This window comes from Ictidomys tridecemlineatus, chromosome 11 (genome assembly GCF_052094955.1).
Source record: "Ictidomys tridecemlineatus isolate mIctTri1 chromosome 11, mIctTri1.hap1, whole genome shotgun sequence".
NCBI lineage: Eukaryota > Metazoa > Chordata > Mammalia > Rodentia > Sciuridae > Ictidomys > Ictidomys tridecemlineatus.
In genome coordinates, this window is record NC_135487.1 from 85553771 (window position 1) to 85579402 (window position 25632).

The window sequence follows — 25632 nt, forward strand, 5'->3', positions numbered from 1 at the left end:
TCATATTTTAATTCCATTCCACTTAATGCAGACCTTTTCCTATTATGATGGTGGATATTTCCAGCTCTTGGTTTCTGACCTAATGTTACGCACATTTAACTAACATGGTCCTAAGAGAGGCCACCTTTTAACCTCACAATTCCACAGGGGCTAGCACCATACACCTTCACAATGGATTAAACCCCACGGATCATTTCCTTGACAAGAATGATACAATGTGTAAATTTTCACATTGTGCCTTCACTAACCACAAACTGCTTTCTTTTAAAAGTGCCAACTCCCACACATCACAAGAATGGAATTCTGTTATCTTGTACTGCCTGGGAATAGCCAGGCAGCTGGGGGATTTGTATGGGTTATAGCTCAAGTTGTCTTTTTCTTGTCAAATGTTTTGTCTCATTTTCATACTCATGGTGATGTTTTTAAAGATTCTTTCTGTGTATTTTATCTTGGATCTGATAATTTTTCAGAGAATTTTAAAAAATCAAACCTTTAGTACAGTAACAAGAGAATCTCATTTATCACAAACTTCTGAGGGTATGTATCTGCATGCAAGGTCTCATCTATTTGAGAAATGTTCCAGGATCCTTTGAAATTTACACATGGAAAATAGCAACAGTGAAATTAACTTTTAATTTCCAGATAAATATGTATGCTGTATTTATCCTAAATAGGATATAAATGGTGCTGGTTTTCTTCTAGAAGCTTTAATATTAATTTTATTGCAAACAAAGAAATTCAAAGAAAGGAAATTGAAAACTTAATTCTTCCTGGGATTTTTTTTCTTAGAGTGTTCTCAGAGGTTATAGCTAAGAAACAATAGAGCTTAGTGTCCAGAAATGATAACAACAGGGTATAATGTTTAAATATCAGTTAGACCAAGATAATGATATAGCTCGTGTTTTTTTTTTTTTTTTTTTTTTTTTTAATATTTCAAGGGAAACCCTGACTGAGTCTCTTCTACATCAACAACTGCAAAGGCCCTAGGGCATCTTGTTGGGTCTTCCTGTCTCCTCCACACTACAAAGATGGGTTACAGAAGCACCTGCATCCTTCCAGGGTCTTCTTCAAGTACACGAGCCTACTCTTCAGTATGACTTCCTGTTCCATGGTATTAAATAATTCCTTATGTGTTTTAAATAATTCCTGATAGAAAAACCGATTAGTCAGTACTGTGTATATAAACTGAATTTCCCAGATTTGCTTAGAACACGGTGCTCACTAGAGGAATGGAAAGTCAATTTAAAACAATAAATAGGGAAAGCAGAAAGAGTAAACAAAATGTGGAAGGGTGCGGCTCGTTCTGACGAGTGACCAGGCAGCTTCCTTTGAGCCCTTTAAAGAATACTGTTTTTTTTTTTTCAGAAATGTTCTTTCCTATTAATTCTTTGTTTTTTTCACAATCCATTACATATTTATTCTTACATGCTTACACAAAAGGAACTTCCTGAAAAAACGTAATTAAAAGTAAAAATAATGGATAACTTGAATAAAAACTGTCTTAAAGTTATTTTCAAACTAAAAGCATTAACTACTAAGAAACTTCGAGCATAGTTCAAGGACGACAAAATAGAAAATATAAATATTATTGAAATTTCTGATTTTAATTCTTGACCTTAGGATGATCACAACTGTTAGAATAACTTCATTCAGAATTAATTAATTTCTTATATCAGAAATATAGTTGTGTCTTCCTCAGATTATGATTGAAACTCCTCTCTCTTTTAGAAGCATACCAGGTAGGAAAGGGCTGTAGGGTAATGTTAATTAAGTTCCTCTCCCTGCTGCTTGTACACACATGCTTTTAAACTCATTGCCAAGTGACTTGGTTTCATGGTTACTAGGCATCTTAAGCAAATTATGTTTATTAAAAATATATTTTTTATTTTTAATTGACATCTAGTAATTATGCCCATTTATGGTTATTATTAGTCCTTAATTGGAAAGTAGACCAATTTTGTTTGTAAAAATGCTGATAATTCGGTAAAATACAAATACATTGGGGCTTATTTTTAAAAATGCAAGAGACCACTGTGTCATTCCTATAGTCTTAATTTCTGAAAAGGGCACCTTTCTCTCAATTTTAAAATAACCAACTTATATTCATTTCATATCCATATGGATTTTTAATCTACAAATTATACTATTAAACTAGAATCTTGATGCATTGTATGAAATATAAATTGATTTCTTTCATTAAGAGTAACTTAAATTTATAATAGAATAATGTTACAATTTGAAAATATCTTAACATGCTTCATATAGTCAGCACCATGAACCCACTGACTGTTGGTCTGTATTATCAGTGTTTTCTAAGTTAAATGTACATTCCATAGCAGCAGTACACATCGTACTTTTGTCTTTTCCGTATAGCCCCCAACTTGAGTTAGGTTGAAAAGTAATGCTTAATACATACACAATTAATTGAGTTATGTGACTCTGAGAAGTCAGTCGTGAGCTGACAAACCTCAGATATAGAGCAGCAGAAATTCATGCTCAATGGAAAGAACGTGGAGACTCTTGAAATGAAATCCTTGCTCAGAAACATACTAGCAATGTGACCATGAGCAAATTACTTAGTTTCTCTGAGCTTCAGTTCCATTAACAAAACAAAAATAATATAAATACCTTTGGATTCTGGCAAAGATTAAAAGTATGTGATTTAAAGTGGCTTGTGTGAGGCTGGCTGTGGCCCTGACCCTGGATTCATGATACTTTTCCCACTTAACATACGAGGAGAACAAAGGTCATTGCTGATGTTACCCATCCATGGTCACACAGCCATGAGGTGCCAGAGCCAGATTTCAACTTTGGCTTCTTTTGACTTTGGGTGCAGTACTTAACCTTTCCTATATTGCACTTGCTTTTTAGAAACGTGATTCTCAGGGTGGAAAATGAGTAAGAGGGCGACAAAACATGAAGGCAGGATAACATGGCATGACCCACAGTAAACCCCGTGTTTGTATACAACTGTACATAACTGCTCAACCTGACCACATGTGCTGTAGTCAGACAATTTTTATTCTATTCCATTTTATTTCATGTTTTAAAAATTCTGATTACAGCTGGCTGGGAGATGGGGCCTGGGAGGTGTTGGGGTGAGTGGGACATTCACTAACCTTGGTTGTAGAGCTCCCCACTTTCTGAAGCCTGGTTCTCCTCATGTGGTCATGTTCCTCGCCCTGGGAACTGTCCTGGGAATGTGATGCTCACAAAGACTGGGAAGATGGAAGTTGGTGAGAGCTACTGATGGAGCAACTCGGAATGATTCCTATTCAAATTCAGGAGTTACTGCAGGAAGGAGAAAGCTGGGAGGGAGAGGTGGTTACTAGACTTGTTGACACTGAGGAAAATTCCATTGTGTCCAGAAAGCTTAGCTCCTGACCAGGATCACGGAATCAAAGAATCAAACTGTACTGACCAAACTAAAATGAATACCTGACCACTATTTCAAATCCAAGAGGGTTGCTAGAGACAATAAGGAAAAAAGGTGGATTCCAGGTCAGGATCCCAGGGCAGGAGGCAGGAGGGGTCTGAGCAACGTAGAGCACCTTAGAAACAGACTAAATTCCTTCACCATCATGAGGTATACGTGAATAACATTAAAGTAGACTTCTATTGCATTTGACAATACTGCTCACTGGTACTATTCATATAAACTTTTCTCCACTCAGGTTAAGTGTATGGTGCAGGGCAGGCTTGTGTTTTCTCCCTTGTTGAAAATATTTTCAGAATTGACCTTTACAAAAACAGGAAAAGCTGCCAGTAAATGTCTCCATGTTGCTACTAGCTTTGGTCCTGCTACTTTTTGGATTTTATGTGTAAGTTTAAGATTTTGGGGGGATGGGGCATACTGGGAATTGAACCCAGGGGTTCTCTACAACTGAACTATAACCCCAGTTCTTTTTTTATTATTTTTTTATTAGTTGCTCAAGACAATACAATGATCTTGACATATCATATATTTGATTCAAATGGGGTATGAATTCTTATTTTTCAATGTGTACAGATTACAGGATCACATTGGTTATACAGCCATGTTTATGCATACAGCCACACCAGTGTCTGTTGTAGTCTGCTGCCCTTATTGTTATTACTTTTAATTGTGAGACAGGGTCTTGCTAGATTGCTGTGTGTGGCTTGAAACTTGTGATTTTCCTGCCTTAGCCTCTGGAGTTGCTGGGATTAGAGGTGTAAGCCACCACACTCAGCTAAGAGTCTTTTAAAAGCTTGTTATGATTCACAAAAGTGATTTGACACTTTGCTAATGGGTTCAGATCCATGTTTTCAAAAATTCCTAGTTAGGTGACTGTTATAGTCCTCGTGAGAGGTGATGATAGGTGTAAATAAAAAAGTAGCAGAGAAAATGGGATAAATAGATGTGACAATTATTTGAGAAGTAGACTCATCTTTAAGGTTTTTTTTTTTTTTTTTTTTTTTTTTTTTTTTTTTTAAGGGAACAGAGAGTGAGGAGGTTCCCAGATTGGGTGGCTTGTTACCATTCATTCGGTAGGGAGCACTGAAGGAAGAGCAATTTTGATGGAGAATGGCTTCTACTTTGAGAATGCTGAGTGTGTGAGGCTCAGAGACATCCATATGGATGTGTCTAGTGAGCACAAGTGTGAGCTAAGGATGAGGGGAGAAATCTGAGCTGCAGGTACAGACTCTTCAGCTGAGTCGATGGTGGTTGAAGTCAGGGTGATGGATGAGTACCTGGGAGAGAAGTGGGGAGAGTGGGTCAAAAGTGGAACCCTGAGAATGAGCCACAGGAAAGGCAGATGGAGAAGGAGGAGAGCGGACAGAGAGACCCCCCAAAAGGTGGAAGATAAAAGAGAAGAGCCTTCTAAAAATGCTTGTAGCTACCAGTGCTCATGATAGCATGCCCTGGGATGCAGCAGGGTGTGGATGGAGGAAGGTGGGGGGCAGTGATTTAGAAAGGAGCAGGTGTGAGAGGTTGTCCCAACACTAGGCAGGTCTACCTCTGCAGGCAGGTTTCTTCCCCTGTAAAACAAGAGGGTTGAGCTAAATGGTTTCTAAAGTGTTTAATTGGGAGCAAAGAGGAGATGGATGGAGAATATGGGAAGACAAGAAAATTCCCCATTCGTTCGTTTATTCAACAAACATTGACTGAGCTCCTATGATGTTCAGCTACTGTTTTAATCACAGGGGCATACTGATGAATCAGATGGATTATGAAAGCAGTCACTGTAGCAGGGGAAGATGGTCAGAAACAAATAAATAACTTATAAGCACTATGAAAACCAAAACAGGCAATGGGGGAAATAGTAATTTGGGACAGTCTTTCAGTATCTATGTGAAGTTAGATGAAGCGAGGATGTCATAACATGTGGCTTACTGGAAAGAGGGACTGCCAGTGCTGATGTCTGTACCAGCGTGACGTGGTAATTCTGAGAAACAGTAGGAAGGTAAAAATCAAGTACAGCCATGCAAGGAGAGAGTTATGTATGATGAGCTATTAGTGGAAGCCAGACCTGCTTGGGCCTTATTGGTGGTGATAAGAGCTTTGGAATTCTTTGCAATTGGGAAGCTGTTGGAGGACTTTGAACAGCTGAATGGCTTGATCTGAATTATATGTATTTTTACATACTTTTTATATAAACTGAATCCAGGGGCACTTTACCACTGAGCTACATTCCCAGTCTCTGTGTGTGTGTGTGTTACTGGAGACTGAACCCAGTGGTGTCTAGCCACTTCGACACGCCCCCAAGTCCTTTTTATTTTTATTTATTTATTTTGAGACAGAGTTGCACTAGGTGACTTAGTGCATCACTAAGTTTCTTACTGCCTCGAGCTTGCAATCCTCCTGCTTCAGCCTCCCGAGTCACTGAGATTACCAGCATGCACCACCACACTGGGTTCCTCAGTCCTTCCTATTTTTTATTTTGAGACAGGATCTTGCTAAGTTGCTGCAGGTCTCCATAAGTTGCTGAGGTTGGCCTCAAACTTGCAATCCTCCTGCCTCAGCATCCCAAACCACTGGCATTAGAAGGGTGCACCACCATTCCAGTGTGGTTTGTATTTTTGAAAGTTTACTTTGGTAGCAGTGTAGACCATAGTAAAAAATAAAATAGGGAATCTTGGTAGGTATCAATGGTTTCAGTAATCCAGGTGAGGGAAGATGAGGGTTGGCTCATCTCACCTTCCCATTATTATAATGAAATACTCAAGGTAATTAACTTATAAAGAGAAAAGGTTCAGGGGCTGAGGATGTGGCTCAGTAAGAGAATGTTTTCCTGGCATATGTGAGGCCCTGGGGTTGATTCCCAGCACTGAAACAAACAAACAAACAAATAAGTAAAAAGGCGGGGGGGGGGGAGGGCGGGGGCAGAGGTTTATTGTGACTTATGATTCTGGAGTTTCTAGTTGAAGATCAAGTGACCCTATTGCTTTGGGTCTCTGGTGAGAGTGAGACACCTTGGTGAGAGCACACAGTGAAACAAAAATGCTCTCCTAATAAGCCAGGGAGCAGAGTAAATTAACAGAAAGAGGAAGAAACTTGGGTCTCACTATTCCCTCATTGGGTACAACTTCAGTGACATAAGGACCTCCCACCAGACCCCAACTTTTAGAGGTTCTACCACTTACCAATAGCACCACCCCAGAGAACAAGCCTTTACCACATGGATAGTTGTGTGACACTTATTGAAACCATAGTAGAGGTAGTACTAACTACCTTCACTGAGCACCTACTATAGCCAGTCCTAATGCCAAGTATTTTATATGTATTAACATCATTTCTACAACCAGTCCTGTGAGGTAGGTGCCATTGTTACATTTATTTTACATAGGAAGAAACTGACACAGAGAGGTAAAATAATTCAGCCATAATGACTTAGGTAGTAAGTGTTAGAGCTACAATTCAGACTAAGAATTCTGCCTCAAGAGCTTACCTATTTAATATCTGTGCTAGATAAAATCAGGATATATTCTGAAGATGACAAACTTTGATGTACTCAATTAGGGTTTGAAGGAAAGGATCATGATTAAGGAAGATTCCTAAGGCATCTGTGTGACATTTACTAAAATGGAGAAGACTGTGCAAGACAGCAGAGATTAAAAAAAAAATTCTGCTTAGAGGGCTAGGGATGTAGCTCAGTGATAGAGCACTTGCCTAGCATGTGCAAGGTCCTGGGTTCGATTCTCAGTATTCCTAGTATTGGAAAGAAAAAAAATCTGCCTAGGACACATTAAGTTCAAGATGCCACTTAGCCACATAGAGACCTTAGTAGGAACTCCAAGCTCTTTAATAGCTGAAAATAGGCAGCTCTGTTTGAATATAAGGTGGAAACAATGCAGCATTATATTAGGGAACTATTTTGTTGGGATCGATGTCTATCAGCCTTTTCACATGTTCTTAGTTAAATGTCATTGCCATTTGGGGAACTGAGTGGAATGATTTGCTAACATGACAACAGCCAAGTATCTAAATCAGCCAGAATCTCACTTTTATCAGTAGTCAGAGCAAATTTTTGAAAGCTCCCAGAATCTTGTCATTTTAGATCTGATGCAGGAGCACCACATACCTGTAACCCTTAACTATCTAGAATTTCAGAGGCCAAATTCTCCCAGCTTAGAGAATTAAAGCTAACTTTGATGTTACCTCCGTGCCAGTAGGTCACCGAACATTGCTTGCATAACACAGGATTACACAACCTCAAACCTGCACAGACTTACAAAATACTGTCCCCTTGTCCCCACTGACCCTGACTTCAGTATTTGACTTTTTACTTCATCTAACCTCAGATAATACAGCTCTTTGGGGCAGGCTTTCAACTTAAGATTCATTCTCTTCTTTTTGCCTGATCAAACCTGCCCTGCACACAGCTGGAGGTCTACTGAGCACTTTGTGCAAGATACTGTGCTGGAAATACTCTCTCTTGACTAGCCCAGTGGCTCCATGGGTGAATATGTTTTTTAGCACTCTTTATACATATAGATATTTCAATTTGCAAAAAATCTTAATATTTTATAAGAGGATATTTCTGGCATCAGAGAATTAGTCTACCCATTTGGACCTTATTTTCCTGAACTCTTTGCTGCTCTCCTTTTTTGAAATATTCTCCACTTCCTTTAAGTGAATCTTTTTTTTTTTTTTGGTACCAGGGATTGAACCCAGGGGTGTTTTACCACTGAACTACATCCCCAGTCCATTTTATTTTTTTATTTTGAAACAGGGGTCTAGCCAAGTTACTTATTAAATTGCTGAAACTGGCCTTCAACTTGCTATCCGTCTGCCTCAGCCTCCAGAGTTACTGCAATTACAGGCATGCGCCACTTTACCTAGCTTCTCCACCATATTTAAAGGCATGACCCTGGTTCTCCTCTTGCTTCTCCCGGTGACCTCCTCTGTCTCTCCCTCATTTGCCAAAGTTACCTGTTCCTCAAGACTCTCATCACTCTCTTCTTTCTCTGCATGTTCTATCAAGCAACTGTATCCACACCTACATTTTCCATATATTTTTCACTACAGATGACTCTAGGACGGAGTTTCAAATGACTGATGTTTATTTTGCTCAGATGCCTACCTAGAGATTCAATCTCAAAATATCTTAAAATAAACCTGTTGCTGTTGCTAAGTAACCTTTCTGGTGGTTTTTCTGTTTCCCGAAAATGGCATTATTTTATAAAAATTTAATCCTGAAAACATCAAAGTAGCCTGTACATCTTTTTTTTATCTATACTTCTTGCTAATCTTTTGACCTTTTTTTAAACAATTAACTTAATGTTCTCTCTCTTACCCCCAATCTGTGCTTTTCGCCCCATTTTCCCCTATTACCCATGAGCCAAGTCTTCATTCTCTTACACTGACCAATTAAAATTCCTCAAGGAAGCTCACTTAAATCCACTTCTATACTGCTACTAAAAAATTCTTCCTAAGCCTGGGTTTCTCTTCTACTCAAAAATCCTTCAGTACTTCTCATTTACATAAAGAAATAAAGCTAAACTAACAACACAGCATTCAAGGCACTTGAATGCACTAAATCCAGTCTACCTCTCCAAGTTTCCATAATATCATTCTCTTTCCAGTACGCCGTGACCAATCAAACTCACCCACTTGCTGTTTCCTAAAACTTTTCTGTTTTCCTCCCCCACTTCTGCTTACACTGCTCACCTGGATTAGCTACACCAATCAAAACCCTACCCACTCTCAAGGTCCAATCAAATTCAAGTCAGAGTAGCCAGAAATGAGGGAAAAGGACTTTTGCAAGAGATTGGGTAACTCTACATGTACTTTGCATACCCTAAAATACTTAGTGGGGTGAGTCAAGAGAACTAGGTTTGCAATCAGTATTTGGGGAAATGTCATTTAAATGTAGATATCCCTCCTTTTACATCTCCAGCTGAGTGTTAACATTTCTTTTTTTAGAATTTTTTACCTGTTAAAATTATGTTTAATTCATGAATACATTTTCATCATAAAGAAGAAATCAAATATTTTATGAAAAGCTAAAGAACTTGAGCATCTCCAGTTCAATTCTCTATGGAGAGAATCATTCTCAGCTATGTCATGTACATCTTTCCACACCTTTCTCTGAGCATTTGAGCTCCTATGTAAATAAGTAATTGCATGCACAAATTATGAATTAGCATGTACCTTGTGAGAAGAACACTGAATTCCAAATTTAAAGCCAATTTACATATGGGTACAAAATATTTATAATCACCATCATTCTTTTAAAACATTTTAATTATGTAGATTCTTCTTAAAAATATGAAATTAAAGAGCACTTATTCTGCCACATAATTTTGTGTTTCAGGCAAGTTTTTTTTTAATTCTTAAACCACAAGGCACCTGCTGTTATCATCTTGATAGAAGTAAGGTGTGTATCTAGGGTCACACTCCCAGTTAATGAGCGGAAGATCTGGGATTCTTATCTAGGAAGGCTGGCTCCAAAGCTTATAATCTTAAATGTGTGGCTCTGCTGTCCATTATCCTATCCACTCAGACAGGCTACTTACCTGTGACTATTTCTGTGGCTTCTGCCCAAATCTTCATGGCCTCTCTGCCATGGTGGGGTAGTCGCTCCATCCCTGGGCTCTGACCTTCCTCACTGCTTAGGCACTTCTGATGATGGGAGGTGGTGCTTATCTGAGTCCTCAGCTGAACTAAATTGAGAGGGAGAAGAGCCTGAATTGAGACAAGTATTTGTTTTTTTTTTTTTTTTTTTTTTTAAAGAGAGAGTGAGAGAGGAGAGAGAGAGAGAGAGAGAATTTTTAATATTTATTTTTTAGTTCTCAGCAGACACAACATCTTTGTTGGTATGTGGTGCTGAGGATCGAACCCGGGCCGCACGCATGCCAGGCGAGCGCGCTACCGCTTGAGCCACATCCCCAGCCCCACAAGTATTTGTTGATAGCCATCCTTCCCAATAAGTGTAAGCTCTCTGAGAGCTAGGACCGTGTATCTTTTGTCCATCACATCTCCCAGACCTAGCACATGGTAAGCAGGCCACAGGTGACAACTGAGTTTTTTGAGTTAGTCTTTTCCCCATCCATCCCAACAATTAAGGGGTATTTGTGGAAGTCACAGAGGGCAGGAAGGACTGAAGAGAAAAAGCTAAACTGACTTTTTTTTTTCTCTCTTTTTTCTTCCTCCTCCTCTCCTTTCCTCTTCCTCCTCCTTTTTTTTTTTATTTTTTCCAATACTGGAGATTGAACCTAGCGGTACTCTAATGCTAAGCTAAATCCCCAGCCCTTTTCAATTTTCAAGATAGGGTCTCACTAAGTTGCACAGGCTGGCTTTGAACTTGTGTTAGATCCTCCTACCTCAGTCTCCCTGCTAGGATTACAGACATATATTACCAGAACTAGCTTCTCTGTAAATAGTTTTATTAAGGCCATCACCACACTAACTGAGATTGTTGGTGATGTTTTTGGTACCTTCATGACAGGCTGAGCAACTTGAGAACAACAGTCATATGTTTCCTTAAATTTCTGTCCCCCAGATTTACCAAGGATTTCCAGGCAGTAGGCAGGCTCATTGAATGGGTCAATAAATGACTCCTGTTGATAAAGTTACTGAAAAGCTGATGAGTCAGGAAAAGGGGAAGATATTAATGACTGATCATCCAACGAGCTAGTAAACAACTGGTTTCAAGGTTGATTGACCAAATCTTCCTGCCACCCAGACCTTGATATTGTCAAACATTGCATGTATCAAATGTGTAGAGTCTATATCCCTAGTGAGAGAAGATGTCCTCACAGTTTCTCAATAAGTAATAATATAAGCTGGTTAACTACAAAAGTTATCCTTACTGTCCAAAAGCAATTTTGAGTAATTTAAATTATATTAAAAACATTATTTTACTGATTATCTAACACCTTTTCAAAGAGGAGATGGAAACTTATTCCGCCTTTAACACACATTTTAAATACTAATTTTCATCAATTTTAATTTTATCATATGCCTCAGAATAAAATAAAAAGGTCTGGGGATGTAGCTCAGTGGTACAGCACCCCTAGTTTCAATTTCTAGTACTTCACACACACACACACACACACACACACAGCCATAGATCTTATGATATGTCTTAACCATACCGGAGCTCCTGTGACTTGGAATGCCTTCAGATTTGTTTCTCCCATCCTCTCTGTCAAGCAGTCTCTCCTGCATTAACCCTGATTGACTTGACATTTCTCCTGTTTTGTCTAGGACAATTTTATTTTAACTTGTTAGCTCAGCATATTTATTGACAGCAACCCTTTGGTCATTCTCAAAAATTCCCAGTGTGTTAGTTGCTATGGCTGCCATAACAAAATGCCACAGAGTATGTGGTTTAAACAACAGAACACTATTTTCTCACAGCTCTGGATCTGTAAGTTCAAAAAAAAGAGGGACAAATTTATTTTCTTTTGAAGGCTCTCTCCCTGGGTTACAGATGGCCTGGCCATCTTCTTGCTACATCCTCACATTGCCTCTCATGTTCCTTCCTCTTATGGAGAAACCAGCAATAATGGATGAGGGTCCTAACCTAATGGCCTATTTTAATGTAATTACCTCTTTACAGGCACAGGCAGTTTTTCCTCAGTATCCACTGCAGAACTAGTTGTGGGACCTCCAACTGATACTAAATCCTAGGATGCCCAAGTCCTATATGCGAAATGATATAGTATTTGCATATAACCTACACATACCCTTCTGCAATAATTTAAATCATCTCTAGATGACTTATGATACCAAACAAAATGTGAATGTTATGTGAATAGTCATTATATTGTGTTGGGAGTAATGATAAGAAAAATGCCTGCATATGTTCAGTATCAGTACAATTTTCTTTTTGAATATTTTTGATCCCTGGTTGGTTGTATCCGTAGATATGTAGATATGGAGCCCACAGACATTAGGGATGGCCATATATTAATGTATAATAATTCATTAAATCTAAACTATTGCTTACAAGATTCACACGACATCAAAACATTACTGGGGCAAAATCTTGCTCACAGAAGTAAGGATAATTGCCTTATTCTTCAAACACTGTGATTTTTATCAATGATAGGATTAGGTGCTTTTAAAAAGGTTACAATTGGGGAGAAAAGCAAACACTAGGCTTAACTATTTAAAACTAACTATGTAAACCTACATTTTATGTGATTTAATCAGTCAACTGTAAATTATTTTTTTTACTTTTAATTAGATCTTCATTTTTTCTTCCTGAAAGAAGAGAATATGGAATTGTTACACTCAACGGACTGCAACAAAAAGCTGATCCATCTCTCTTATCCATCATGGGAAGGGAAAAGAGAAAACTGAAACTGGTTATTACACAAAATCAAGTTCACTATTGTAAAATAAAGAGTGTTTTCTATCATTTGCTCTCTTTCCTTCAAAAGTAATAAATATTATTTTCCTTTTATGCAACTATATCACTGTTATGCCACTCTTGCCTTTATCTTTATATAACAACAGAACGCTACATTTCATTGTATTTAGTGTTTCAAATTACTTTTAAAGAACATCTATTCTGGGGCTGGGGATGTGGCTCAAGCGGTAGCACGCTTACCTGGCATGTGTTCGGCCTGGGTTTGATCCTCAGCACCACATACAAACAAAGATGTTGTGTCCACTGAAAACTAAAAAATAAATATTAAAGTTCTCTCTCTCTTTAAAAAAAAAGAAAGAACATCTATTCTCACTTAACTGCAACAAGAAGATTATTTTAAGTATTAAAGTGTTTATTTTATTTTATTTTTGGTGCTAGGATTGAACCCAAGTCCTCATGCATGCTAGCCATGTGTTCTGCTACTGAGCTACACAGACAGCCCAACATGTTTCTTCTTAACTCATCAATAATATGTAATGAAAGACTATTTGGAAGTCCTTTCAGCTAACCATGGCACATAGACAAATAAGGGGAGGGAACTGGCATACAGAGATATATGTTTTACCTTCAGTGACCCAACTGACTTTGATACAGTGCTTTGATATCACACTGGATTTTAAAAAAAATCAATATTACAGGTTCCATTGATTGGGGAAATGGATAGGAGTAAGGAGGCTACATGTCTTAAAATGATGAAGAATTTTTTGGGTAGAAATTATTTTAAATGATTAAGGGAGAAGAAAAGAAAGAAGTTTTATTATAGAAGTCTTCTTTCAAAATAGCTTATTAAAAAGAACTTGTTTTAAACTGCAAATATTGAAAAACATACATTTAAAAGGAAGATTGCAACTTAATGAGACCATGTCCAAAATAAAATTTAAAGGAAGACTGAGGGATGTCACTTGATAGTAGAAAGCTTGCCTAACATAAATGAGGCCCTGGGTTCAATCCCTAGGGCAAAGAGAGAGAGAGAGGAGAGAAGGAGGAGGAGGAGGAAGAGGAAGAGGAGGAGGAGGAAAAGGAGGAGGAGGAGGAGGAAGAAGAGGAGAAGGGAGAGGAGGAGAAGGGGGAGGAGGAGAAGGGGGAGGAAGAGAAGGGGGAGGAGGAGGAGGAGGAAGGGGAGAGAAAAGAAAAAGAAAAAAGAATGAATCACTTTTAATAATCAGTTCCATTATTAATTTCTATGACTTGTTAAATTACTTAAAAATATGTAAAGTCTAAGTATTTACACTTCTCACTTTGTTTCTCCCAAAAAACCTAGTACATTCTCTAGTTCTACCCTATCAATGAAAAGTTGTTTCATTGATATTAGAAAGATCATCAAAACCAGTTAAAAGTTAAGCACAGAAAATAGTATTTTCTTTTAATTCTTGCCTTTATGTTGTATTTGGTGGAAGATAGAACCTCTTTCTTATATGTTTGGTAGTCATACTGCTGGGCTCAGGGAGTTAAATTCAAAATTATCACCATGTTGATCCCATTATAAAGAATTTGGTTGACAGAATGAAGGGAGCTGAACAGACAGTACTGAAGAATCCCAATGCAGCAAACAAACTTGAAGTGTGTTTTATTCTATCTTGCATTTTTCTGGAATCTCCTCTTTATCTAGAATTCACATGTTTTTACTACAGACTTTAAATAGCTAAGATTTCTTCTTTATCATTTGCAGTAGCTTCCTCCAGTCACTGTTTGTGACTACCACAAACTCGGTGGCTTAAGACAGTACAATTTATTCTCTTGTAGGTCTGTGGGTCAGAAGTCTCAAAATGTTTTATGGAACTAGGATCAAGGTGACAGGACTGGTTCCTCCTGAAGGGGAGAATCTGTTTACTCCGTTTCCAGAGGCTGCCTGCATTCTGTGGCTCTTGGCACTGTTCATAATCCGTCCGACCTCTTGCTTCCGCTGTCACACATCTTCCTATGACTTTGATCCTTCAGCCTCCCTCTTATCAGGACCCCTGTGAGAATATGGGATCTACCCAGATAATCCAGGTTAATCTTCCTGTCTCAAGATCCTGACTTATTACATATTCAAAATCCCCTTGCCATGAAAGCATCATATTTAGAGGTTTTGAAGATCAGAATGTGGACAATTTGGTGGTGGCAGGACACTTCGGTGGGGGGGGGGCGGGGGGGGGCGGGGGGGCGGGGGGGGTGTAGACATTACTCAATCTACCATGCACTTATTGACTTGTCTATTTTTATTCTACTGCACATATTTTGTACATTTATTCATTGATTGCATCATAAGGTATTAGACAATATGTTTTGCTTTGTTTTAAAATCTCTCAGTCTATGTAATTAATGACCTTTTTATTATTTTTGTTTTTGTTTTCTTGTTTGTTTTGATTTTTACTCTGCCAACAGACAAGGCTTGTGAGAAGCATGATTCAAATTCTATCTACAGAAATTCAAGGGGCAAAATCCTCCATCTTACCCTGTTCTGGCGTCTAGACTGTGGTCCCCAAACCTTGGCTCAGCCTCTGTGGGCCTCACGCTCCCTGTCACAGAAACACTTTTGGTAAGGCCGCGGTAATGAGGGTCCAGTGGCAGTATAGCCACACAGCTGCTTGGCTGTGTTTCCTGCAGCCTAACCTCTTTTGGTTCCTGCCATTTATTCCTAAGTCTGGGCTTCTAGCCTTCCCTTTTGAGAGCTATCTATTTTCTTTCAAATGAATTTTTTTTATGTAGCTCTCACAAATAACCTTGGGTGGATACAATTTTGCTTCTTTAAAATAATTTTTTTTAAATAATTAACTGTAGCCTGGGGGAAGCTCATCATAACTATGTCTCATTAATTGTGTATAAAAAATAAATAAATCACAATAACAGGGTAAGCATTTATTAATCTAAAACCTTTAACTCCATGTATACAGCTAGGGCTTATCCAATGATAAATGGTTTCTTAATGATGGTTGTGAGACTCACATTGCCTTTTGACCATCAAGGAATGATTTATGTTTTATTGAGATATTCAACTTATTTTTCTTCACTGACAGTACCAAATATGAACTTTTCAGTCAAAATGTTTGATCAACTGGAATGTTCTAGCTTTTTATCATGAGATCAACAGAAACACATTTAACAATTATGACATATATGCCACAAGTTAATTTTCCTGATGCCAAAGACTTGGATAATGCCTCCAATCTGGAGAAAACATCACATTCAAAACATATTCACTGTGCAAGTGAAGGCAGTGTTTGTGTTTCGCCTCCTCAGTGAGTAGTATTTTACCCATAACACTTGCTGAACGTCTGCCATGTGCTAGCCTCTTGACGAGGTGCTGGGCACAAAGAAGAATAAGGCTCCTGGCTCCTTCTACAATGCCTGGCAGTGGCAAGAAGCTCTCAACGAATGCTTTCTGAATTAATGACATAATCCCTGCCTCTAAGGAGCTCTGTCCTGTGGGAAAGACCGACACCTAATTGGGGCATATCGTGTGCCCAAAATAGTGAATCAAGTGAGGATCGAGTGGACAGGAGCTGCTGGCATGTTTCAGATGCCTCCTTGAGTCCCAAGGTGGTGTCAAGGGCACACTGTCCTGTCCAATGACGCCTCCTGGCTCTGTCAGAATCGTTATTCAGGCCTCCCTGTCCAGGCCCTCCTGGTGAAGCTTGTGACACAGTGTTTGAATTCCTATTAATAGGTCTCGTCAGCTCCTCGGCAGATTGCATCTTAACATCAAACAGCCAGAATCCCCAACAATGACTTCCTGGCGCAAAGCCAAGCCTCAAGCATCAAAGGCCATATTCCTCACAAATCAGCTCCACGTGATGATAAAGAAAGGCATCGGGATTCCAAACCAATTACCCCACGGTGAAAGGCATATTCTTCAAGGGCACACCAGGCTTTATTTTAAAAACAGTAATGTTGCTAAGGCTAGGTCTGAAATGTCAACAGGAGACCCAGCAAACTGATGAGAGGAATAACCAGAACAGAGTGTGTAACTCATGCCCATTACACCAACCTGGTAAAGTTTGAGAAAAAAAGTGTGCTTAAGCACATTTCTGTAGTTTCTGGTTAAGAAACCTCCACCAGCAAAACTACTAGAACTTCATCTTGCCTGGAATTGCATAACAGAATAGAAACCCCTGCTTTTGAATTCAGATTGGGGCACTGGTAATGATCTATGTGATCTTAGACAAACCATTTTTCTAGGACTCGGTCTCCATATTTGTGAAATGAGGGCTATTTGTGCCCTAAGTAGTGAAGTCTGTTTTATGGAAAATAATGGTATGAGAAGAGTCTAATACATTATAGCTATCATTGTTCATTGGAACTACTATGTTAAGCACTATAAACATTGTTTTAATCCTCACACCCATCCTAGGACATGGGCATTTTTTTACCCTCAATAATAGATAAATGCAGTGAGACTTGATTAAGTGATCAAAACCCCAAGTGGTGAGAGAGGGAGGGAGAGAAGATTCAGACTCAGGCTTGCTGACATCTGTGGCCAGGCTCTCCCCCACAATGTGACAACATCTTTGCTGCTTTGTTCCCGTCTATGCTCCCATGGCTTTCAGCATTATCTAGTGACCTCACCAGAACAAGACAGTCATCATCGCTGTGTTCACCTGGTTCACTGGACAATCCACCTAAGGGACCCCGTCCCCATGGAAGACACACAACAAAGAACCTCCACAGGAATCCCTATTGAGTTTGCTCGGCTTGAAACACAGTATTACTTTTGACTCAAGCAACACCTACTGCGTCCCTTAGTCATCAGCAGCGAAGCCATTAACAAAGCATATTGGAAATAGGACTGGCTTTGGAGAGTCTGGAAATGGGTATTTAAGTCCCAGATCAGAGATTATGGGCTGTGTAAATTTAATCAGGCATTTAATCTCGCTGAGTCGGCTGTAGCCTGAGTCATCCGTGGCTGGTTATTCACTGGGTTTCACCTCGCATCCACACACGGACCTCTCTACCCACTAAGAATCAGCGGCTTCCTAATAGCTGCCTTGCCAGGACTCCTTTGCCATCTGGCCTCTGCTTGGCTTAGCGTGGATCAGAGGCTGGGGAGAGAGACAGTGGAATAATTCTGCCCTCTATCCCTGCATTTGCACCATGTCCTTGGCAGCAGCTGGGTGGCCGCTCTTCCTTGGCGCTGGCTTCTTCTTTGGTTCTGAGCAACACTGTTTCCACCTCTTGTCCCTGTCACTCAAAAAACATCCTTTGTTTGCTCTTTGACCTTCCCACAGTCTCCATAAGTAGCCCCTTCCCTGAAGTCTCTTCATCCAACCCTCTGAGTTAAGTTTTGTTTCTTGTTCAAAACTGATTAGTGCAGTATGGAAAAGGGTTTCAAAGCCACAGAGAGCTTTCTATAAAAATACAGGTCATCGAATTATAATTATCTATATTATTTAGGCACACGCATATATATTTTCACCATCAATACTATATTTTTGAAGTTTATAAAACCTTCTTGCTTATATCTAAATGTTTTTTGTCAGTTCAGAAATAAAAAATCAGAATCCAGTGATCAAGGTGATGTTGAATAAAGGTTTTCTTCCTCTCTCTTAATTAGAAAATGGCCAGAAAACTAAATGGTTATCAGAAGAGTTTCCAATTAAAATTGAGCTTTCCAGTTAGAAGTTACCTCTAAGTAAGGAGATGTTGGTTTGGTACAGATCTAAATGGATGTGTATGCACCTATTTATACACATGGCACTTTTTAGTGAAAAGACTATGACAGTTGCTCCTACACACACGGCTATTACAGTGATTCACTTTGTTTCTGCTCTTAGTAACTCATTTTGGAGGTAGGAGTTGGTATTCATTGTAAAACTGATTTGGACATTAGCAGTTTTTCATAAAAAAGTCTTGATCTACTTATAATTGCTTCTCAAAAGTAATTGATTTTATAAACGTTTTATCGATACATTAAGAAGAATATGGCATACACATTTAAACTATATTTTTGTATGCTGAGGAGTGAACTTCCAGATGGCTTTTATCCAGATGGCTTTTAAAAAGAGAGAAAGAAAATAAACAATCATTTTTGCTATTTCCAACATATATATACACACACACACATATATGTTGAATAATTGTTTAAATATATATTTCAACCTATCTATGGGTAGATATATATTAGGATTCTTTGGATGCAAGCAACAGAAACCATTCAAGCAAATAACAGGACATTTTATTGGAAGGATATATGGGATAGCTCAATTAAACTTGGGGATTTATAAGGCAGGAACTAATGGAAGATCTCTTCAGGGTTCTGCCATGAGAAAATCTTGGCTGCAAGTATGTTTTCACCTTGAGTCACCCTGCTAAAGATTCAAATCCCAGGAGAATCAGCCCGGTCTGGCTCAGGTCCCAGGCACACCGCTTGGCCAAAGAACTTGGTTATACCTGATTGGCAGTCCTAGCATGTGGATGGAGAGGAATGCTTTGCCAAAGGAAGAGTGAGAGGCTAGGACCTGGAGAAATGGGAAGAGTTTCTAAGAAATGGGAAGAGTTTCACTAAGTTGTTGAGGCTGGCAAAAAGAATATTCCACCACAAAATTCTTTGGAGCATTTTATGACATTAAGACATTAGATATGGCACATTCTTCCTTAAAATAACTTCCACAAGTTGTACATTGGAACATTGAAGAATATTACATGAACCTAGGGTTGAAAAGACTCCATGGAAGTGGCTCTTAAGAATTCTTGTTAAAACTACATTCTCTTCCCCCAGATTGCTCTGAGGAGTGTGCAGCAGCTGGAGATGCTTTCCCTGACACCTTCCTCCATGGCTCAGTTAACACATTTGGATAAGGAGTGGCCAGGGGTACACAGCTACAAGCAAGTTTTCCTTCCTTCAGTGAAAATGAAATTGTATCGATAGCAGTGAAGACTGGTACCCTTTCTCCGCTCTGCCACTTATAAATAATTTTTGTATTTCAGAAAACTTGAAGATGACAAAACAAACACAAAAATCAGTCTTCAATCCAGGCATGGTGGTGCACACCTGTAATCCCAGTGGCTCAGGAGGCTGCAACAGGAGGATCACAAGTTCAAAGCTAGCCTCAACAACTTAGTGAGGCCCCCAAGCAACTCAGGAAGACCCTGTCTCAAAACAAAAGATTTTTTAAAAGGGCTGGGGATGTGGCTAAGAGCCCCTGAGTTTAATAAGTTTTGCTTGTAGCAAAAAAAGCAGCAGCAGCAAAAACAACAACAAAGCAGTCTTCAAAAAGAAGGCCTTAACTTAAGGGTAAATGTGCTATGCAGATGATTCATGCTTTTTCAGATCTGTTTCTTCGTCAGGAAATTCTTAGGCAAAGAGAAAATATTTGCCCACAGGAGAAGGAATTGTGTTATCATTATTTGCTGCCATCACTTCTGTGCCTAAAAGGCACTTGATAGATACTTTTGGGACAAATTGATCCATAATCTAGTGAATATACTTGCAATTTTATTTTATTTTATTTTATTTTTGGTACCAGGGATTGAACTCAGGGGCACTGGACCACTAAGCCATATCCCCACCCCTATTTTTATTTTATTTAGAGACAGGGTCTCACTGAGTTGCTTAGCACCTTGCTTTTGCTGAGGCTGGCTTTGAACTCATGATCCTCCTGTCTCAGCCTCTGGAGCTGCTGGGATTGCAGGCATGCACTACAGTACCAGGCTGCAATTTTTTTCTAAAAGACATTTTATATGAATGGTCATGTTTTTTTACAGAAAGTTTCTTTAAAAAGTGTGTCATTTTTGTTTTCTGAGTATGAAAACCTTTGGGACTTTTGAAAAGAAAGAAAATATATTTCAACCATTCCCTCTTCTTTCAGATTTAGACTGGTTAGTTTTAACTACTTCTAACATGTGATATAATATACTAATTTATTATGTTCATTTTCCATCTTCTGCTAGAAATTAGACTGCACAAGAGTAGAAATTTTTCCTGTTTTGTTTACTCTGGGCTTCTAGAATGTGCTCAATAAATATTTCAAGTGGATTAATGTGGCATAATTTGCCTTTTTTTTTGTATTCATGGTTAATTGGATGTCTCTCCTACTAAAATAAATTTCCCACAAGGTCCGAGATCTTTCTGTGTTTTGCTCACTGATATACTTTGAAGTGGGGCTGGTATCTTTTTGGTTTTAAATAAATATTTGATGAATGAATAAATGAATGAACAAATGAACTATTTTAATAAAACCAATTCATTTTTGCCCCCAAATTATAGAAAAATAATTAGAAGTTATTTGGAATGTTTCTAAGTTGAAACATTAGCATGGTGTTTTCTTATTAAGGATAACTTTGAAATACACTGTAATCCCAGTGACTCAACAGGTTGAGGCAGGAGGATCACAAGTTTGAGGCCTGCCTCAATAACTTAGTGAGGCCTTAAGCAACTTAGTGAGACCCTGTCTCAAAAGGGGTGGGGGGAGGGGCTATGAATGTGACTCAGTAGTAAAGCCCCTCTGGTTTCAATACCATATATATTGGTAAGCACCGTGGTGTATGCTTGTAATCCCAGCAATTTGGGAGGCTGAGGCAGGAAGATGACAAGTTTGAGGCCAGAGTGGACAACTTACAAAACTCTGTCTCAAAACAAAAAACAAAAACACCAGGAGATGTAGCCCAGTGGTAGCACCCTGGGTTCAGTTCCCAATAACAAAGAAAAAAGAAAGAAAGAGAGAGAGAGAGAGAGAGAGAGAGAGAGAGAGAGAGAGAGAGAGAGAGAGAGAGAGAGAGAGAGAGAAAGAAAGAAAGAAAGAAAGAATTTGTTTTTTTGGATCATATTCTTAGTACTTGCAGAATTCTCACAAGGTTTGAGGCTCAGTGGAATTTATTTCATTCCTGGGAAAGTTCCAAAGCAGGTTCTGGCTAAGTCTTTACCTTTTCAAGTTCATAGATCAAAAAGTTATTTATAGTATTGAATAAAATTTAAAATTTCCTTTAAAACTGCATTTTCTATACCAAATTAAGTTTAATCTGTAATAAAAGTTAGAGCCAGTGGTACCCTCATTCCCCCAATTAATTGACTTGTGGAGAATTATCTACCAAAAATACAAATGGTATCAGAGGAGAAAGCCAAGCTAGAACCAAGAAAATCACTCTCCACTGTTTTCTTTACTGTCTCTCTAGGTACAAATACCCCCGAAGCAGGGACTACAACGTGCTCTATAGGGCCTTAGCAAAGGGCAGGCTGGTAGATTCCTCATCAGTTTTTTTCTGGGTCTTCCAAAATGTCTAATGACAGAATTATTATTGGTGATAATATTCTCTGCAGAACACCTACTTCAGAGAAGTAAAGAGATGTTGTCTCTTCATTGCAACTGTAGTTATTTTATAAGCAAGAAAACCATAGTAAAATGTCTTTTTTGTGTTACCTAATTCCTAGTGGAATATATAAAAGACTCTTTATATGTGAATCCTACCTTGTCAAAGAAGGCTAGTATTGACAAGACTAGTAAAGGTCTAGTTTGGAACACACTTAAATTGTTCAAATATGTATGTGATTGTGTAGCTGCGGGCTACAGGTTTCAATCACTCTCTCCTTCAAAGGGTATTTATGGATGCCGTGTGCCAGGGAGACAATGTCCCTGCGCCTCCTAGAGATTTTGATCTAGTAATGGCATCTGTATACAGAATACCTACAGAAAGAATGAACTGAGATTAGATAAGCACAAAAGAGGATGCAGATGAAATGCAGCATGTGACCTGGGGGACTTGGCCAGGTCAGGAGAGTCATTGAAGGTGCTCCTGAGCAGTCGGGATCAAGGGAACACCCAAAGGATAAGAAAGGAGTTAACCTGGCGTGAGGAGAGTGGTGGGAAGTGGAGGGAGGGAAGGGGAGAACAAGGTTGGCAAGAATATTCCCTGCAACAAAACAGCATGTGTGAAGGCCTGAGGTGCACAGAGCATGGGTGTTTAGAGAAGCAATAGAAGTCCCTCTGAATAGGTCAAAAAATGCTGAGGTGGAGGAGCCAGAGACAGAAAAGGAGAGGTCCGCTGAGTGTCTTGGAGGCCTTGCTAAATGTGATGGGCTTTATTCTTAGGACAAGAAAAAGCCTCTAAAGGATTTGTGTTTTTGAAATACAAACTTATTATTTGAAAGCTCTTTATGGGTGGGCACGGTGGCACACATCTGTTATCGCAGAGACTTGGAAGTCTGACCCAGGAGGATTAAAGATTCAAGACTGACCTTGGCAACTAAGTAAGGCTCTGTCTCAAAATAATTCTTTTTTATAAAAGGGTCAGGGATGTAGCTCAGTGGCAGAACACGTGCTTAATGTGTGTGGCTCTGGGTTCAATCTCTAGTACTGCAAAAAATATGTTAACAAAAATTTAGAAAGTAAAAGTTTCCTCTGTCGGAGGATTGAGACTACACAACTTCAAGACTTACTTTAGATAGAAAGTAATCGAGACAGTAATATTGGGGAAAAAAATAGACAAACAGATCAATGGAACTGGACAGAGAACCCAGCAATGGACCCATACAAATGTATTCAATTGATCTTGCACAAAGGACCAAAGGCCAGGGACTGGGATGTGATGCAGTGGTAGAATGCTTGCCTACCATGTGGGAAGCCCTGGATTTAATCACCAGCATGGCAATAAATAAACAAATGAACAAACAAGCAGGAGCAAATTTTATCTGATGGAGCAAAGACTGTCTTCTTACCAAATGGGGATATAATAATCAGACATGCATATGCAAAAATAAGTAAATAAATAAAATAAAGAATTTAGACACAGGGCTTATGCCTTTCACGAAAGTTACCTCACACTGGATCATAGGTTTAAATATTAAACACAAAAATATAGAACGCCTGAAACATAATGTAGGAGAAAATCCAAGTGACCTTAGTTATGACAGTTGCTTTTTATATATGGCACCAAAGGCAAAATCCATAAATAGATTAGGGGATAGAGTAAGGAATCAGGGGGAGGGAGGAGGGCAGAGAAGGAGATAGTACTGGACACTCAAAAGGAGAAAGCTATGTTAAATGCATTATGAATATGTCACAATGAATCCCACTATTATGTATAACTATAATGCACTAAAAGTTGATAAGCTGAGTCTCATTAAAATTAAAAAATTCTGCTCTGTGAAAGACAATGTCAAGAGAATAAAAATGTGAGCAAATGTTTTCTCCTACTATCTGCAGGAGACACATAAAGGATTGTTATCCCAAATATACAAAGAATTTTTAAAACTCAACAATAAAAATTAAACAAAGAGATTTAAAAATGGGCAAAATACCCTTACAGACTCATCATCAAAGAAGACCTACAGGTGGCAAATGAGCATATTAAAAGACATTCAACATTGTAAGTCACCAGGGATGAGCAAGCTAAAACAACAAGGAGCCGTCACTACATACCTACCACAATGGCCAAAATCTAGAACACCCAGTGCCAGCAAGGTTGCAAAGGAACAGGAACACTTACTCTTTTCTGGTGGGAGTGCATAATGATACAGCCACTTTGGAAGACAGTTTGTTAGTTTCTTACAATATTAAATATACTTTTTCTGTATGATCAAGCAGTCATGCTCCTTGGAATTTCCCAAAGTGAACTGAAGACCTGTCCACACAAAAACCTGCAAAAGGATGTTTGTAGCATCTTTTTAACCGAGATGTCCTTCAAAAGAAGAATGAATGAGTAAACTGTGATATGACCAGAGAATGGAATATTATTCACTGCTAAAAATAAATGGACAGTAAATCCATGAAGAGTCATGGAGTAACTCTAAATGCACATTACTATGTGAAAATAGTATGTGAAATCTGAAAAAAAAAAGCTACATACCATTTGATTCTATTATATGATGCTGTGGAAAAGGGGAAACCATGAAGATTATAAAATGATCTGTGGTTCTTAAGAGTTAGAGGGGCAGGGAGGGATAAATAGGCAGAGCCCAGAGGATTTCTAAAGCAGTGAAGCTATTCTATATAAACCTACATAATACATGCCATTATATGTTTGTCAGAATCCATAGAATACATAGCACCAAGGAGTGAGTCCTGGTGTTCATTGCAGACTTCAGGTGATAATGTCTGTCAGTGTAGGCTCATCGATTGTAACAAATGAACCACTGGTGGTTGGTGTTGACGACAGAGGGACTGTGCGTATGTGGGGTAGAAGGTGTATATGAGAACTCTGTGTACTTATTGCTCAATTTTACTAGGTACCTAAAACTATTCTTTAGGATGTCTTAATTTATAAAATGAACATGGCTCAGATGTGATGTTCTGCTTCCAGCAGTCTCTCAGAAAGGAGCACTCTCAGAATCTGGGACCCAAGAGTATTAGCTCAACTGGGGACTTGAGCCTCAGACTGACGATGGCACCTCCATTTTGCTGGCGGACACACATCTGTGTGTTTCTCAGCTATCCTTCCACACGGGGAGCATGTCAAGGAGAAGGAAATTAGTTCCTTACTATTAGCATTTATGAAGTCCTGAATATTTGTGTATTTAGTAATACCTAAAAAATTTTCTTAGTATCATGAAACCCATTTAACTCAACACTAAAGCACAGAAAATGTGGGTTTTTTTAAAAAGTTCTTAGTTTATAAAATAGAATAGTTAAAGAGGAGGAGGGAGCTTTTTCTGGTTCCTGAGTGGAGAATGGACTAGAGAGGAGCAGAATGGATGTGAGAGATGGGGGAATCACTGGAATACATCAGTGAGAAGTGATTATGGTCTCGATCCAGGGTGGCATGTGGACAGATGTTTTTGTGATAGAACTAACACAGAACTTGCTGAGGGATTGGATCTTCTGGTACAGGAAAAGGACAGTCAAGGGTGACCCAGGGTGACTAACGACACGATTTA

At 38.8% G+C, this 25632-nt stretch overlaps 1 long non-coding RNA gene across 4 annotated transcripts in view; it reads left to right on the forward strand.

Annotated features, from left to right (window-relative positions):
• LOC144368175 (uncharacterized) overlaps positions 1 to 25632 on the forward strand; it is a 114355-nt gene that overhangs the window by 75073 nt on the left and 13650 nt on the right. For 2 of the 4 annotated variants that reach the window (XR_013427948.1, XR_013427947.1), the window contains 2 exons: positions 939 to 1111; positions 12660 to 12888. This is a non-coding gene — a long non-coding RNA (uncharacterized LOC144368175). Of the gene's footprint in view, positions 1 to 938; positions 1112 to 12659; positions 12889 to 15212; positions 15367 to 25632 lie in introns of those variants that run through there. The other 2 variants (XR_013427949.1, XR_013427950.1) reach the window with 2 other exon arrangements.